The 18,602-nt window shown below is 29.6% G+C and overlaps 1 protein-coding gene across 4 annotated transcripts in view; it reads left to right on the top strand.

The window, feature by feature from the left end:
* The first annotated feature begins 14,032 nt into the window (after positions 1–14,032).
* cv-2 (crosveinless 2-secreting protein) overlaps positions 14,033–18,602 on the top strand; it is a 172,028-nt gene continuing 167,458 nt past the window's right edge. For 2 of the 4 annotated variants that reach the window (XM_088268866.1, XM_088268865.1), the window contains exon 1: positions 14,039–14,405. The gene's annotated coding sequence lies outside the window, so the exon portion shown is untranslated. Of the gene's footprint in view, positions 14,406–18,602 lie in introns of all 4 variants that reach the window. The other 2 variants (XM_088268864.1, XM_088268867.1) reach the window with 2 other exon arrangements.

Raw genomic sequence — 18,602 nt, forward strand, 5'->3', positions numbered from 1 at the left:
ATAGATCACTCTGCTTCTATGGTTGCCAATTATGGAAACGTTGTAAACCCACGCGTAGAGATGACGACAGTCAGAGGAAATTATGTATATTTTTTTTGTCGGGAAAATATTTATCACGTTCGTCAATATCTTATACCGAGAAAAAATAGAGCGTTCATTCTATATTTTGCCTCTTAATGGAATTTAAGTGAAATTTTTCATGCTGTGCAACGAGTTTTCTTTGAATCATAAAAAACAGAATATTATGGCCCGAATAATTTTAACCAATAATTTACGATGGTAATATATGGAAAAAATACAATGAATTTTTTAATGTCTTTCCCGCCTTAATTTTACTTTTCATTTTGAAGATATAAAGATAATAAATTAAAAATGCGCATTTAGAAAAATATGCGAATTTAGATCTTTGATCATATCGTGCATTGATCCCAGATCATCAGAAATCATTTATTCTTTGCATATTACGACATATTTATTCAAAAAACATTTATTTTGCTTCTATGAGAGCCTTGTCGAATTTCAAAGTTAATATTTATATTATGTTATTAATGACTGAAATGTGAAAAATGTTTTAAATTTTTCGTTTTAGGCCAGAAATATGGATATTCACCATCTAAGCATAAAATTAATAAATACAATTACACTCACAGGTCATAAGACCTGTCATAGACTGGTTTAGTGTTTATTTTACACACTATTAATTTTTTCCTAACTCCTACATATATATTAAATCTCATCACGCCTTTATGTGTGAGTTTACTGGAGTTATCTATGGTTGCTTTTGAGAAAGCTTTTATGTAGCAGAAACCTTTTTATTTGGATGTATTCATGATCCTAACAGTAAATACTCATATTCTTAAGAATAACTCCTAGGTGGAGAAGCCCAGATTTGTGAACAAAGATTTATACACACCTGAAAATATTGTGAACAAACCTTAACATATCAATTTATAAAGATAATATCCGTTGTATGAAAAAGTTGTTTTTTCGTGGGATCCAAGAAATTCCCTTACTGGTGAATTACTACTTAAGAAATCAATACTCTATTTTTATACGAGTCTACACACATTATTTTTCTCAAAAACGTTTGATCAAAAGTATTTTTAGATATTGGAAAACTGTATTTTGATATGAAAATATTTTCCTTTACCTGCAAATATTCTCGATTGTATAAAATGACGGAGAGTATTTTCATTCCTTACTCGGTGGAGTAAAACGTCGAAAGTTTTCTTTAAGTTTTCTGAAAGCTGTACTAAAGTACTATGCAAAATAAGCTCAATAAACTTTAACGACACTTTTATCTGTGACGCTCCTCTTTTAAAAACAACCATATCGGGTTGTTTATTGGAATTTTCATCATAAATTTCACAATTAACCACCCACGGAAAAGCTTCCTAAAAACGTAGCCAAAAACATTTTAAAATGTAAATGCATTAAAAAAAATTTTTTTGACGTTAACGATACAAAAAAAATAAAGAAACATAACGGAAATTCAAGGTAATATAATATTCAAATAATAAATAAAATTATATGTTTAAACGTAATAACTTTTAGGGATGAAATTGGAATTTTAGCGTAATAATATTTATTATTGCTATCTTTTATATCTCAATAATTGAGCATACAAAAAGATGACATATAATACAATACCATCAGTAATAAGCAAACTAAAATCGTTTGTGAGCAGAAAATGTTATGAGGATAGTGGCGAATACCGCTGGCCTTCTTTTTAAGCCGGAATAATCGGAAGCCCGCAACTTGATTTTCTTTTAATTCAGGTAACATTTAACGTAATTGATTGATTTACTTAAAACACCTTTTTTTGTATTGAATAAAAAATAAGTTATTCTTCGAATTAAAAATAATGTTTTGAAAAGAAAAGTTATTGAAAGGTAAGAACTGAAAAAAATGGAAATATTTTTTCGGTAAATATTCTAAAAAAATGTGATTCCAATATAATTTTAAAAAAAAATGTGCATAGGCACACGCCTGGCTTCTTGCGCAGCCGATCGTACACTGAATCGTTTGTTTGCGAGTTCACCCTTAAGTCAGCACAAAAGAGACAAAAAAACGCCAAAAATAGAGTTATTTGCAAGCGCCAGGTATCACGTGTAAGTTTAATATAATACGAGTATATCACTAAACTTAAGGAATTAAAACCAAAAAATATAATAGAACCACAATGGTAGAATACGAATTCTTCTTCTCTTCTCCGTCTTATTCCTCATTGCTGAGAGTTGTGACCCTTGCAGAAGCAATGACTCTTCTCCAGTTTTCCCTTGACAGCGCTGCACGTAGCGCTACAACCACTGAGGTGCCTGCTGCTGCCTTAATTTGATCGGTCCATCGTGTGGGGACCTTCCTCTCCCTCTCTTTCCCTCCAGGCTACCGATCACAACTAGTCGTGCCAGGCTATCCTCGTTGCCACGCGCAACGTGTCCAAAGAACTGGAGAATCCGTCGGGCACAAATATTGGCCAGAGTCAAGCCATCCAAGCGTAGTTCCTGACGAATGGACTCATTGGTGCGTCTAGCTGTCCATACGAATACGAATATACAAATATAATATCAATGGTTGTTTGTACACTTTTTTGCTATCCTTTCTTGGTTACATTGTTTTATACGACAAAACATATTCATACGCCTTTCATATGTATATATACAATAATAATCAACGTCTACATAAGTGGACATCACGCTGATGCGATGCGGTGCCCCATGTATCATTGCGATCTCGATCTATTACAAATATGTAAATAAAACAAAATTTGTAATATTTTTGTTTATAAAAAAAATAGATAAATATTATCCAAAGTACAGCGGTAATAGGAAATATTACCGTCCATGTTCTTTGTATTCTTATTTATATCTAACAATTTAGTAACTCGCGTGAATTATTTTATTACACATGAGAAGTTTTTGTACAAATTTACTTTTCTTAATATTTATTATGGGTATTAAAAGCGAAGTTCTGAAACCCCTAAAACCATTCTATTGAATTTATTCGTTTCATGGTGGTTAAATTTATACAAACAAGTATTATTAAGTTTTTATTTAACATTTTCTTAAAAATGAAAAAAAACTACATTTCTTTTGTTTGAAAGGCAAGAATACAATCGAGTAAAACGACTAAAAATAAATTTGTAACCTTCGAAAAAGACATACATATTTCATCGCAAAAAATTATAACCTTCAAAGTTCTCAGTGATTTCTAAACAACGACGTGTACAAACAGTATTCTCACCATATGTGAAGGTTGGTCTAAATTTTGGAGTTGTATTCTTGGAACGTTGAAGGATGAAGATGGGCCAAGAGCTATTTCTAATTTTTATTTAATTTATTATCAGTGGGATCATAGAAAATATAATATTTAACAAGTAAAACTTTAATGAAAAATAGATAGATGTTATCACAATGAGACTGTCTATTCAGTTAATGAACAAAAATTTTCGTATAATTTATATTTGAAGCACTTACTTTGTGATTTTCCATTTTATAATTAAAATGTAACTTTGTTTTAAAATCACTATAAATATTTTATTATAACTTAATCATACTGTCTACCGGTTTCGAAGCTAACAGTTTTCACAAAATATTTGTTATGATTTTAAAACAAACTTACATTTTATTATAAAATATTTCGTGTTCTGTGGTTTGTTTATTGAATTAATGGCACCGCTGTAACTTTACAAATACGAATCTATATAAGTAAATGTATGTAAAAACTCTTTTAAAAGCTTCATTTTTCGAGACCACTTCTGAAAATATTCACGTTGTGATTCATTTGTCTTCTTTTTCTCTTTCAATTTTTTTTTTTTACAAATGTCAAATCGTAATTTGATTTTAATGACCTGATGATGGAATGATTTTCCGAAACCGGTAGTCACGAATAACTGTTTATGAAAGTGGTATTATACAAATTAAACAATAGATGATAAGGAGAGTGTTTTTTTAAAAGCCTTTAAACGTAAATATTCGAGTATAGGCTATATTAAAAAAAAAATCCTGGGTAAATAAAAGAAAATAACAATAACAAAAAAGTTTTGACGATAATAGAACTATTCAAATGTTGTCGAAATACATTGGACGTTATTATTTATTCAAAGCGAATCACAGCAAATAAATATTTCGATGGATCGTAAATAAAAATTCCAAATGGGATAGCAATAAAATCGTTTTAAATATTCCATTCATGATCTCCCATAAACGTTGAAGAACTATACAATTATTTGCAGAAACACGTTTAAGTTTTTTGCGATTTTCAGAAATTTAATTATTGCCTGTATTCCATGTTATTCCCTTCCGCTAAAAAATATCGCTGGAACAATGTAAGTTGTTGTAATGAATGAATTTATAAACGATTCAGGTTTTACATTTAAGGCTTCAATAAAAAAGCAGTAACACCTTATTTGTAAACATTGAATCGCTTTTATTTCATGAATGCTTCTGGACTCGGGGCAAATAATGAATGAATTCGTTCAGTATTTCATTCAAATCCACCGATCGTTGGAGGTCCTTTTATACCAATTACGGATATGAACGAAGGATGTTTCGCTTTCGTTTTTTTGTAACCTAAGTATTTAAATACTAATCGTTTACCATCGTGGACATTTTTATACACCTTACACACAGATTTTTATTTAAATGGTGAGATTTTTGTTAAGTAGGTACAAGGCGAGGTTTTCCGCATAAATATTTCAAGGTTTCCAATGTCCTTTTGGTTGAAACATTATTTATTATTAATTTAAGTTTTACTTAGTAAATACCACTATTTCTTAAAATCTAGTGTGACACGCGTTTCGATGCATTCCACATCAAATGATGCGGAATGCATCGAAACGCGTGTCACATTAGATTTTAAGAAATAGTGGTATTTATCAAGTAAAACTTAAATTAAAAACGGATAGAATTTACGACATAGTGACTGCCGAAGCAATTAATGATATTATTTATTTTTATTAGTTGAGATATATGAGCAAAGATTTTTTTGAAACAAGAATACGGATGCCTAGGGATTCAAAGGACTTATGTCGTTGGCTGGTTTAAATAAATAATTTAAGAAATGTGTAACTATTTTTATTTTTGCGCATGAAAAATCTAGACGTTTTACATTATTTTATTTACATGTACAATTATATATGTATATAAATTACTTGTTTCAGCAATTATTTCGTATGCAAATTCAATACCATTAGGTATGAAATTATATATGTAGTAAGTGTAGATGCTTATTGTTCGTACCTTCGGACCTTAAATAAATCTTTATTAGTCCAGGTAAAAAAAATATCGTGAGGATAATCATAAAAAAAGTATTTATTGAGTAACAATATAAAAATATTATCACTCTGTATTTCATAAAAATTACATTGGGTATAATAAAGTATAATAATATATAATAAATAATATAAAATATAATAAGAAATAATAAATAATATATAATAAGTTATAAATGGATAAATCCGTAAAGAGCTTAATTCCATTCGGGATCAGTGTACAAGAAAGAAAAAAAATTGCCCTCAACTGAGATAATATATTTTTGATATCGATAAATTCCGTTAGATGATTTAATTAAAAAAAGATTTTTTTAAAATCTCTCTTGCAGACTAAGCCCAGATAGAGTCAGAGACTTCAGGAAGTAAGCCGACGATATTGAAAGAACCCTTAATAATAGTCAACCTTATCCTGGCAACTGTAATATTGTGAAATTAGCTTCAGTAGATTTCGTACGTTAATAAGGGTAAATCAGACACATTCTTTGTTAAAAAAGGCAACCCCTAACACTGCGGGGTTCTAATGATGTCATGGAGGATTGGACAATGCGATGTCATCAAATTAACCTTACTTGTGATAAAAAGGCATGGCGGGGGGCACAAATTGAGAAGGAAGATTTCTTATGAAGGGGATGAAGATTTATGACTTTTTACTGTGTTCTAATATTAAATTTTTATTTAAATATATAATTTATACAAATAATGCCTATTTGTTTCTATTCTATGAGTATGTAGTAGTTCATTATTAAGAATTCTTTATACTTTAAATATCAATGACTAATTCAATTCAAACCCTTATCCGCACCCCAATGGTGCATAGGGCACTGCATTATTAATAAATATTAGAGTGAAAAAATCAGTCAATATTTATTTGTTTTACGTATTAATTTTAAATCAAACACAGATTTTTTGAGTCTACTAAGTTGTATTTTATTAACAAAAATATGTTAGGGCATTATCAAACGAATGTCATTCGTTTGATAATGCCCTAACAAGGCGAAACAATTGTCACAATATAATTTTTATGTTTTTGTTAATAAAATACAACTTAGTAGACTCAAAAAATCTGTGTTTGATTTAAAATTAATACATAAATTAAAATGGAGTTCTACAAATTAAACGCCAAATCAATAAATAATATTTATTTGACCCCCCCCTGGGAATCTAATCGGACAAAATGACTAAAGATGACGACAATTGTCTAACGCTATGAAAACATTAATTGTCTCACAATGCCATATCAAAAGATTATCCCTTTCCCCGAAAATGAATATAAGTAACTACATGCCATATTACCTATTGAAAACTTGTCCTTACCCTCAACTATTGTTATCTCCCATAAATTATTATTTCACATATTATAACTATTACTAAGGTACCTTGAGTTGTATAGGAAAAGGACCATCAGTCCATTTAATCTTTACATTAGTTTGGAAATGGCATAACAAGGCGAAAAAATTGTATGTGTTTTAAAATAATGTAAAATTGAGTAGACTCTACAAATTAAATATAAATATAATAAGGTTTTTAATATACTGATATTTTATAAACAGTAATATATTATAAAAAAAGAAATATAATTTATATGTGAGTAAAGAAAAGTACAAATATATATGAAAATCTGCGTTATATTGCCCCTTAAGTTTAATATTTAAAGGACGAGGAAAGCTGATCCCAGCAGTCTACAAGGACAATAAGCTGAGATGTAGCCAGGAAGAAGAAGAAGAAGAAGTTAAATGTTTAAAATCGTCAGCCTATCGAGAGCTTCGTGTTGACGACAGCTTGGTATCGGATCCTTTCATTCTATACACGCGCGTTCAGAACGTGCCGACTTATTGTAATCTTTTTAATGGCTACATTACATAAGTAGCTCCGACCCGTTAATAAGTCTGATCTCCGATGAGGTGACTTTTAACCCACCTATAACTGTTTACAGTAAAATCTGTGGTGTCACGGAAGAGGAGCACAGGTTCCGTGGTATGGTATGGTTTTTTTTAAATATATACATACATATATACACCATATGTTTCAGTAAATAATTAAATATATTTATATTTATTAATATTATATTATACAAGTATCAATCAAAAGAATAAAGACACATATTAAAATCAATATTAAAAGAAAAAAGGGTATTTAGATTTAAAATTCCAGCGTATAAAAAAGTAAATTTATATGATTTTATTATGATTTAAAAATGCCTTATTCATTCAATGTCTTATAATTTTTTTAAAGCGATGTAAATTTAATTTAAGATTTTAACCAATTGATAACAATAAAGCGACGTAAATTTAATCTAAGACGTTAATAAATTTATAATTAATTTTATATTTACTTTAAAATCGACCTGCACAAAATAAGTTTAAAACATCGGATTAAAGCAATCAGTGTATGATTTACCTTTCGCCACGCGCAACTGAATTGCCTGAATTACCCACTGTCAATTAAAGGTGCGCTGGTATGTTGGACCTTAGAAGGACTATTGTCTCGGGAGCTTTTTATACAAATAGTTCCTATAGCACAGTCAAGCTTTTTATACATATTATAATACAATATATAAAGCTACGAGCTCATTGAAAGCACCGTGGCTTGTCAGAGTCGCGGAGTTTAATTGCAAGATGAATGCTTTGTAAACAGAGACACTATGTACCTGAATATTACTAGCAGAAAAATGGTCATGATTTATTATCCTCTTTCATTCATAACTGCAAGGCTTTTTCGCCCTAGACGAATTGTCAATTTGTCTCTAAATAATTATGGAATAAGTGAATTATGAATCATTGAATATGGAAAGGAATGAATGATTGAATTGTGCTGTTTAAGTAATAACCATAAATTTTTAATTTAAGTTTTACTTGTTAAATACCCTTTGTTTCTTGAAATCAATAAATTTAATAAGTAAACGTTTATCATGTTAAACTTGCAATAAAAAATGGATAGATATTACCCTAATGTGACAGTTGAATCAGTTAGTGAAACATATTTAAAAATTGAAGACACGGATGACTAATATAATATAAATGTAAGTTATTTTGGTAAGAATTAAGATATTAGAAATATCTGAGAAATTTTGAAAATTCGTAATTTTTACAAGGTACATACACATACCAAGTCGTCCGCCTCCGTAGTGTAATGGTCAGCATGCTCATATACCGTTCTGGAGGTCCCGGGTTTGATTCCCAGGGGGGTTCAAATAAATATAAGTGATTTTTTCACTCTAATATTTATTCAATATTATCCAGGACTGGTACCTGATGCGGAGGGCTGATCACCTTTCCTTCATGTGTTAACAATCAACATAACACTGCGTTTATATGATGCAGTGCCCTATGCATTGCATCCATTGAGGTGCGGATAAGGGGTTAAAAAAACATACACATTTATACATTACGGGAATTCATTTGAATATGATTTTACCTTTTTACAAGTAAATAATAAGATAAACCAGTTAAGAGTCATGGCTATCATTATACTAGCATTCCTCTACCATACAGTATATACTGTACACGAGACATGAGACTGTAGAACCGGCAAGCGTGCTGCTTTCTTTGAAAATGCTCGCTTTTTTTATCGCTCGCCACTGACAAATAAGGGAGTTTTATGGCGTCTTGTTTCAGAGGCGTCGCACCACGTAACTTGAAAAAGCTTTTGAAAAGATTTATATTTTTAAATAACTTTGTATGAACACGAGTTTGTATAAAAAAGATTTCTATTACTTTCAACTCATAAATATTATTTTGTGTTTTGAAAGGCAGGAATTACTTTGCACATTTATTATTTTTAGACCCTTATGACACAAAATATGAATAGACGCAGAATCAATCAGATTGTTAATCCTGATTAAGATTAGGAGATCAGTCCAGCTCTCCTGATCTGGGAGTAATGTAAATTATGCACCAATAGATACAGATGAAGTAAGTGAAGGAGCACAGGTTAAAGGACATAACATTTGTATAGTAAAGAAAATAAAAGAGCAATAGCAGGTAGGAAAAAAGAATTGCGAAAATTTCTGGGGTTGCATACCTGTACTTGTACTATCTGGTGTCACTTTGAAAATTGCAGTAAATATGGATATTTCAAGACACTCAAATTAAATAAGCCTCGAAGACCTTGAAAATAATATATTAATTTTTTAAAAAATCAGGACTTATTCACACCCTTATCTGCAACCAATGGTGCATTGGTAACTGCTTTGTACAAAAGAAGTGTTACCGTGATCATTAAATATATTAAGAAAATGTGTTCGACTCTTACTCTTCAAGTATCGATTCAGGGTAATATTGAATAAGTATGAGATTGATTTTTATTTTGTATATTTTTTTGACCCCCTAAGAATCGAGCCCGAGATCTCCAGTATTGTAAAAAAAACCACTTCAATATGCTGGCGAATAATTTAAAAAAAAAATGATTCCAAGTATTAAAAATGCCTCAGAGACACTAACATATTTAATTTCTGTGTTTTTCGAGAAACTTTTTTTTATTACTGTCATCTGATATTTTACTGATTTCTTATTGAATCTTCGAGAACATTGGAAACCAGAGGTATATTTACTCAGCGAATCAAATCCATTCCAAGCTACACCATACACGGTCCATTCATGACAGTCTTCACTCAACCATTTCCATTCACGCCATTTCAAGATTGCAAAAACATCCTCCACGTACTTACACCATGAAATATAAAAAAACCTTTTCCATTTTTTGTAATTGTATTAAAAAAAAATACAAATATTAATGAAATACTCAAAGCTTGGTGAAGGCCATAAGTTTATGTTTTAAAACGAGTACAGTTTAAAATGTTTATAAACTTTTAAGTTCTTTTTTTAAATATTTTCCGTTCTTCATATATTTAATTTTATTTATTAAGCCTACCCGTACTTACGCGAATTATTTGTGTGACATATATTTTACATGTAGGAATTTCTGAATACACGAATTGAGAAATTATTGATTTAATTAATTTATTAAACTTCTTTTAAAGAATACATGTATTCTGCCAGGCTTATTGTTAAGAAAGTAATAACTTCTAACCTATCAATAATTGAATAGTAATAATAGTCAAAGTTCGAACCTTATAAAGTCGTTTTAAATTAAAGGGCACATGGTGTTTGTATATGAGTATAAACGATACAAATTTCAAACATTACAAATCACAGTATGAATGAAGAAATAATACAAACATTGTATATTTAAAACTGTTAATTATTGAAATAAAGGAAGTCAAACGAAATAAGATCAGGTGAGGAAATGAAGGGGAAAAGTAGAGAAAATTTAATAAAATAATGATGACATTAAAAATCTTATATTAGTCGGGTATATCGATATTAAAATCACTAGATTTATAAAATTTCTTAGATATGTATCACAATTATTATTATTTACAAAAAATACGGAGATTCTAGTAAGAAATCGTGACTGGGGATTTTAACAATGGTTTCCTAAAAAAGAATTTTTCTTTGTATAAAAATCATTGTTAACATTACTTTAATTAATACAAATACAACCGATTTATGTAGTCCTCATCTTTAAACAATAAAAGCTTTGGCAATTTTTGGTATAAGTAGTCTTTTTGATCAATATTTTCATTTTATACTAACTAGAAATATAAAAAAAGGTCAATTAATAACCATTATTTATATTATAACTGTCAAACTGATGGTTTTCGACCGAATGGAAGCTAGGAGAATGTGCACCAATTCTCGTGATATCCAAATTTTTATTTATTGTCTCTGAAAGTTCGTTAAACCCAATGAAACTGGTTGGGGTTGTTTTAGCTTATTGGCACATGAGTACTGAGCGACGGTAATTCACTAGAGAAAATGATGATTTATATGGTATCGCATAATACGCTAATAAATATTATAAAAAAGTTTTATTATATTAAAACGAAGATTTTATTGAAATATAAGTAATAACGTTTCGGTTAGATTTTGGCGATAAAATTACCCGAGAAAATATAATAAACCAGTTACTTTTGATTTATATCCAAAAAGAAATTTTATTAACCCCATTATGAATATTAATTAAAATGGCTCTTCTGAAAGAATGTGGATACTACATTTTAGCCGTACTTGGCAAGAATGGCAGTGGCACAGTTCCAGGATAAATGTAATCATTTTTGCCTCTAGTTAAACTGGAAAAAGATTCCTCTAGTATACTATGTATCAAGTACCAACAGTGACATAACTACAATTGTATGAAACAAATTTGTAGGTAGTCACCATGAAATACTCTAAACGAGGAGAGTTCCGTTTTTCGAATTTTAACAATTATGTTCGCCTTTTTTATATGAAGTGATATACAATAAAGTTCATTGTGAACTGTCTTGTCTAAATATCGCTCACTCCTTTCAAGAACGTCATAAATCAAAAAACTTGATTTTTCAGAAGAACGTTTTTAAAGTTTAAACATATAACACAATGTTTTAAAAATAAATATCAAGCCACTTATTGAACTTTTTACTGTGCAACAGATCTTTTTAGGTAAAACCTGAAGGTTTTTTTCTCCATTTGAAAAATATTTAGTTTATTTGAAAAAATAATTAAACAATACCTTTTCTTCAAAATGCAAAAACAACTCTTTCTGACCTGTAGCGGGTAAATATTAAGTTAAAAATATGCCACTTTTGCTGGGTTTTAGAACATTTTCTGGGCATTCCGAAAACATGCACAACTGAAAATTTACGATTTTTTATTAATGACGTTGTTGAAAGGAGTGAGCGATATGTTGTCTGTGACAGTAAATACTCTAACATAGATGGCTGTTGTGAATTCACGAATTTGATCAATATATCTAGAAGTTTCAAAAAAATGAGTAGTGTGGTTGTCAACCATGGGTAGAATTGGTGAATGTTACACGTGGGTAAAGTGATCACTTATCCAAACCTATGACGGTCGTAAGCCCTGTAAAATCCCAGACTTCCATATTCATCTCCATCTTTGTTGAGATGTCAAAAATACAATAAACTGTTATAATTCTAATATGTTTATTCAGAGATCAGAGTATGTTATTAAAATTTTATCGTTTTAATCTTCAGGGTATCGAAAACATACATTTCAACTAAGCGGTGAAGATAACTTTATTAACCTCCATTCGCAAAAAAACAATCATATTCTTTTTCGGAATCATGGAAAGCCGGTTTAAAAATGTCTTAGTCATTAGAAAAAAAATCCAGGAGTAGTGTTAAAGTCTACACCACGTAGTTAAAGCGTTATATTTTCTAAAATACTAAGAATTGTTTTCGAAGTACCATAATTTACTTTATAAAATAAAACTCAAACTTTTCATAACAACTTTTATTTTTGATTCTTTTCAGCAACCGGCCTAGAAAAAAGTACTAAAAATATAAGTGGTTAAAAATAATGTTTATGTTTTATATTGTGAAGTTTATAAAATGTGCGACCATGTATCGAAAAACATTCAATAAAGTTTGATTCTAAATAATGCTTTTGATATTAATGAAACATTTATTTATCATTATTTATACCTTATTTTAATAATTGATTAATTAATTAATGATATTCGTGATAGCGTGGAGAAGTTTTCCTATATAATGGTACCTATTTCATGCTCTACCGTCTTTAAGGTAATAATTTATATTGATTTTTTGTTCTTCGGAGAGAAGTTAATTTATGACATCATTAGTGATTAAACATGTGTATTCTTAGTTTATATAAATTACTGTATAAGCGATCGTACAAATCATACGTGGATAAAACACAGTACCGGCATGAAGAAGAGGTCGTTCAACAAATGATGGGGTCAAGACGGATAGGGTGCCTGACATATTGAAAATCCTTTTTTTTCACAACATTTTGAGTGTGTCCAAATAATTGTTAAAAAAAACGAAGTTTCTCCTCTTAGGACATATTTTATATTTTTGACATTTCCAAATATATGAAGATGAATTTAAATGCATGAAGCTATATTCTTCTTCATCTATGTTGAGATGTCAAAAATATTACAAAAGTAAGAATATTCCTCGGACCGCATAAAAATGTTTCCCAGTAATATTTTTTTTAATGTATAACATTTCACTATAAAAAAGAGTAGAAAAAAGTCCCTCCCCAATCACAAGAGCTCAGTCTCTTTTGGAGAGGCTCAGCGCAACTAATATTATAAGATTGTATTAAGTAGAAATGTATAAAAATTATTTTAAATTGTACTAAAAAAATGTAGCTACATACCTATATTAAATTTAAAAAATAATGTAACCCATTTTTGTACCATATATTTAAAAAAATGAGTAAATAAAATATAGAAACAATACAAATCAAATCATGATTTCATTATCATACAAAAATTAATTACAAATAAAACACTTATTTTTTACCACTTGAGTATTATATTTTAACGACTAGTTTCCAAAGCTACAGATGCTTCCATTTACGGATTTGAATATAAACTTCATTATTTATATTCAAACCCGTAGATGGAAGCATCTGTAGCTTCTGAAACTAGTCGTTAAAATATAATACTCAAGTAGTAAAAAACAATAATTTAATCATGTCTTACTACAAAGTGAATACCAAAATAATAAATAACATATAACGCAAGAATATGTGTATTATATTAATGAAAGACAAATATTTCATATTTATATTTTAATAATTAAAAAAATATTAATACCAATAGCCGGTCCTATGAAATCTCGTAGTTCTTCTCTCGATATATAGATGGCGTTGGCTGCGCGCGCGCTTTTACAGAGCAGTTTAAATCGTCGTAGGTAAAATTAAATTCTCACTCGCAGGCCGTTATGTGTTCAGTATATGGCGGGTCGCCGTCGGGGAAGGAGTATAAGCATACGGACGATATATTCCTAGGAACTGACATCGGAAAAGAGATCGTAGCTTAAATTTGAAATCCCGCCATTATGCAAATATCCCAAGTCCACACGAATCGTTATCAATCCCCATAGTGTATCTGTGTGTTAAAGCAATAAAGGGTTATGTAAAGCGAGACATTAACATTGAGAAAAGTTTGAAGTTTTTTTATTTTTATTTTTATAAAAGTTGTTTGACGAGTGACAGTGAAGTTTTGATGTTCGGTTGTTTTTGTTTTACATTTCTCATTTCTTCTTTGGGGAAATCGAGAAATTGAGGCAGATAATAAGAGTTTAAACCAACTATAAAATAAGGTAAACGAACGCTCGATAATTTAATTATGTCACATAAAACTTAGGCTTTTATAAATATAATAGTACTTACCTACCTACAAATTATGACACGTGTTTTGTTAGAGATGTCAGGTGCATTAAACAGAACAGCGTGCGTATGTTTTCATCGCTGAGGCAGCGTCACTGGATTTCTCAACCGTATTATAACTCAGTAATGAATTTAAGTACTAGGTAAAACTGTTGACTGTTGTAAGACTGCATTTTTCAGAAAAGAAAGTTCAAATAAACAGGTCACGACCCTATTCAATGCGGTTCCTTTATTAAAATCTTAGTAACATTTGAATATTGGGTGGTTTGTTTAAAAAAAATGAGTAATGATGCGAATCCTGTATTGCACAAAATAATTTTTAAAAAATCGCCTAGGCTAACTCTTTTCATGTTTGCAAGTAAATTTTACTGAACCCTGTGGTTAGTACGTTTGATTAAAATGCATGGAATCCTGGTTCATATGAATTACTCTAGGTTGAAACATTTTATTAAAAAGGCTTGACATTTCGTAAATTTGGTAGCTATTTGGCTTCCAATACCGAAATCGTATAATGTAGATCAGATTGTGATGGTTTAAATATATTATGGTGAGATGTTCAGGCGTTTTTGATTCCCGTAGGCAATCCTTTAAAAGAAGAATTAAATAAAACAATGTCGGATTTATGGTGTAATTTTGTGTAGCTAAAATACACTTTTTCAATTATTTCTCGTAAAAAAAAACCCTGAAATTTTCATATTGTGAGTCGCAATGTGTCTCACTTCATCCTAGCTTTATTTACAAGTAATAGTAAAAAAACAATACTTTTTAACCGTCCAAAGAAATTTTTCAATTAAAAAATAAAATTATTTTATTTCTACACATATGTGTACAACACGTAAGTGTTTTTTGATTTGATAAATTACGCTTTATGGTTAAATTATAAAATTTTTACTCTCTATGGTAAAGTAAACCCAGGTGGAGTAAGACACTTAACGGATTCGGTGAAATCGCTCCTTAGCGTTTAAAACTACAACAAACAAAACACGTTGATTGATATTAATTAAATAATACTTTCTTAAATATAGATTTTGTAGAATATGCCTTAAAAACGTCGTAATAGTTATACTGAAGAAAATAATATATTAAAAAAGTAGCAAAAGTCTAAAAATTAAATAAATTAAAAAGCAATAGAAGAATTAACTAATTTATGATATCATGTTAAATAAAATTAACGTTGAATACCTAAGATAGTTTGATAATATTTTTGAAGCAACACAAGCTTCAATAATAAAAGTAATAATTGTTTATGCGCCAATTGCAATAATTATTAATATTAGCATAAAGAAAAACATAAAAATTACTCGTATATAAGTCCCATGTTTAAAACTGTTTCAAAAATTGTTTTCATAATTCGTATTTCAAATCTCGTGTAATAAACCGTTTGTGTTCAAAATATTATTTAAAGTCCCATATTTCAGTTTCAAAATATATAGCCACAATATTATTTCATGTCCCATATTTCAAACCGTTTCAAAATTTGAAGTCACAATATTATTTAAAGGCCTATATAAGAAACCGTTTCAAAATATGTAGTAATAATATTATTTGACATAAGGTAAACTTTCTCCTATAAGTTACATACTATCCTTTCCGGGAAACAAGTACTTCTTACTTCCAATCACTAGACACAAATACTACAATTTCATTCCATGAACTGTTTCTATTGTTGAATATTGCTAATATTTATCAGAAATTAAATAGTTGTATACATACAAAACATGTTTGACATCATACAGTTCAACCGATTCCAAATACAAACTAAAACATAAACATTTATTTCACAATACATTGTAACACATATCGCTCACTCCTTTCAACAACGTCATACATCAAAAATCGTCAATTTTCAGTTGTGCGTGTCGGAATGCCCAGAAAATGTACTATATCCCAGCCAAAACGGCATATTTTTAACTTAATATTTACCCGCTACGGGGCTGAAAGTGTTGTTTTTGCATTTTGAAGAAAAGGTATTGTTTAATTATTTTTCAAAAAAACATTCAGGTTTTACCTAAAAAGATCTATTGCACAGTAAAAAGTTCAATAAGTGGCTTGATATTTATTTTTAATACATTTCATTATATTCTTAAATTTTAAAAACGATCTCCTGAAAATTAAGTTTTTTGATATTTGACGTTGTTTAAAGGAGTGAGCGATATGCGGTCATTGATTTCAATGTATTAAAACATTATTCTTTCAGTAATTGATGCGGTAGTCTCTTATATTTATCCATTTTTAATACCAAGTAAAACATAAGTTTAAAAAAGATTATTATTATTTGGTTTCATAATGTATTTCGTCCGTTATATTTAATCAGAAGTAATCGTACATTATAATAGACGTGACACGGAGCAGTCAAATATGTTATAAAATTTACGCTTTTACGGTATTCAGTAAAGTTGTTAAAAGTTTGACCTTGAAATAGAAAACCCATTAAAAATAGAGATTTTCAGATGCATCATGGCTCATTAATTAAAAATAAACATTTTCGTTCCCATGGTTATCGTTCAGGAACCATGTGCTAAAACAAATAGAACTGAAACATGTTTTCAATATGGCGACTTATAACAAGATTTTCAATGCAAATTTATGCCCGCACTTACCTGTGGAATATTTCACTAATTATATGTAATATTCTTTTGGTTTTTCTATTAGTTGATTCAAAATTACGTCGTTATGTGCATGATCAGATCATGAGTATATTAAAAATTATGCTACCTGTCAAAAAGAACGACAATTGCGCAATGTTTTATGAAACAACAGGTTTTAACCCTAATTATTTTATAACCTTTTTTACGTTTATCGATTTCTGACCAATATTTGACGAAGAATTACCATTTCTTCTCTCATTACATCGAATATTGACAGTTATCTGGCAAGACATGAAATCACAAGATAATAGTTGACATCAGCTGATTTTTGTATGATAGGATGAGGATGGGATTGTGAATTTCATCACGCTAATAATCAAACGTAAATCTTTATGGATTCGCCAATGGTTTCCAACTTTATCGATCAACTAAAACAGTATACGGCCCGCAACCCTTACCTACCTCCCACGTTCTTATAATTTTGGTACGTTAATTTCCAATAGTTTTTAATTGAGCTTCATTTATATTTTTCTTTATGATAAGAAGCATACAAATACGTCATTGAAACAAAATACGATACTCAGTTTTCAGCAGATTCAACATATAGGGTTCATACAAAAAGTAAGTCGTATTGTATGTATGACTGAATATTATAATGTTCATTATAATCCATACAGTCGAAGCAATATGTGTCCATTTTATGGTAACGTTGGTTTTTATATTATTAGGTATTTGTCGAATGAAAAAACGAGTAAATTTAGACTTAATAGGAAGAAAGTGTCGATTGTTACATCCGAGCAGGTATTTCTAAATTTCACTTCTCAACAATGAATTTGTTGGTATGTGAAATAAATGCACACATTTTCAAGCGCATATTACCGTTTAATATATATAGCGCATTTTATATGCGTTTCAAGCGCATATAAAAGCGTTTCATTTTCATGCATTTATTCTGCACATGTTAGGAAATAATAGTGTATTTGGAAATTGCAGTCATGGCTTTGAATCCTAAACGGCAGTAAATACATATTAAAGTTCGTAGTGTAGTGGTAGTTGCGTTAGGCCATCATGTTAGAGGATCCGGGTTCGATTTCCAGGGGATCTAAATAAAAGAAGTGATCTTTATTCTCATATTTATTTAATACCACTCTTGACTAGTACAACCAGCGCAGGATTAATAACTTTGACTCCATGCAATTAACGATCAAGATAACACTGCGTTGATACAACCCAGTGCCTCTTTAAACACTTTTAGTTCCTTTTACGTACCTAACAGACGTCCGTAGTGTACTATATCTGATTATCTTTATCAAATATATATAGTTTTATTTTTAAATGGTCGAAGCCAAATTGTACAAAATACATTACAATTTCAATAAACAATATAACTTATATAATTAAGATAGTTAATTTATATTATTAAACGTAGTTATGGGGTTATAATAATAAACACAGCAAATAAACGGAATATGAACTTAAAACAGTGAATCATTACAAAAGTAACATACGAGACAAATTATATTATAAGGTTCTATATATATA

Source organism: Brachycentrus maculatus, unplaced genomic scaffold (assembly GCF_059751285.1).
Source record: "Brachycentrus maculatus isolate JH-2025_06_01 unplaced genomic scaffold, ASM5975128v1 h1tg000334l, whole genome shotgun sequence".
NCBI classification, from domain to species: Eukaryota; Metazoa; Arthropoda; class Insecta; order Trichoptera; family Brachycentridae; genus Brachycentrus; species Brachycentrus maculatus.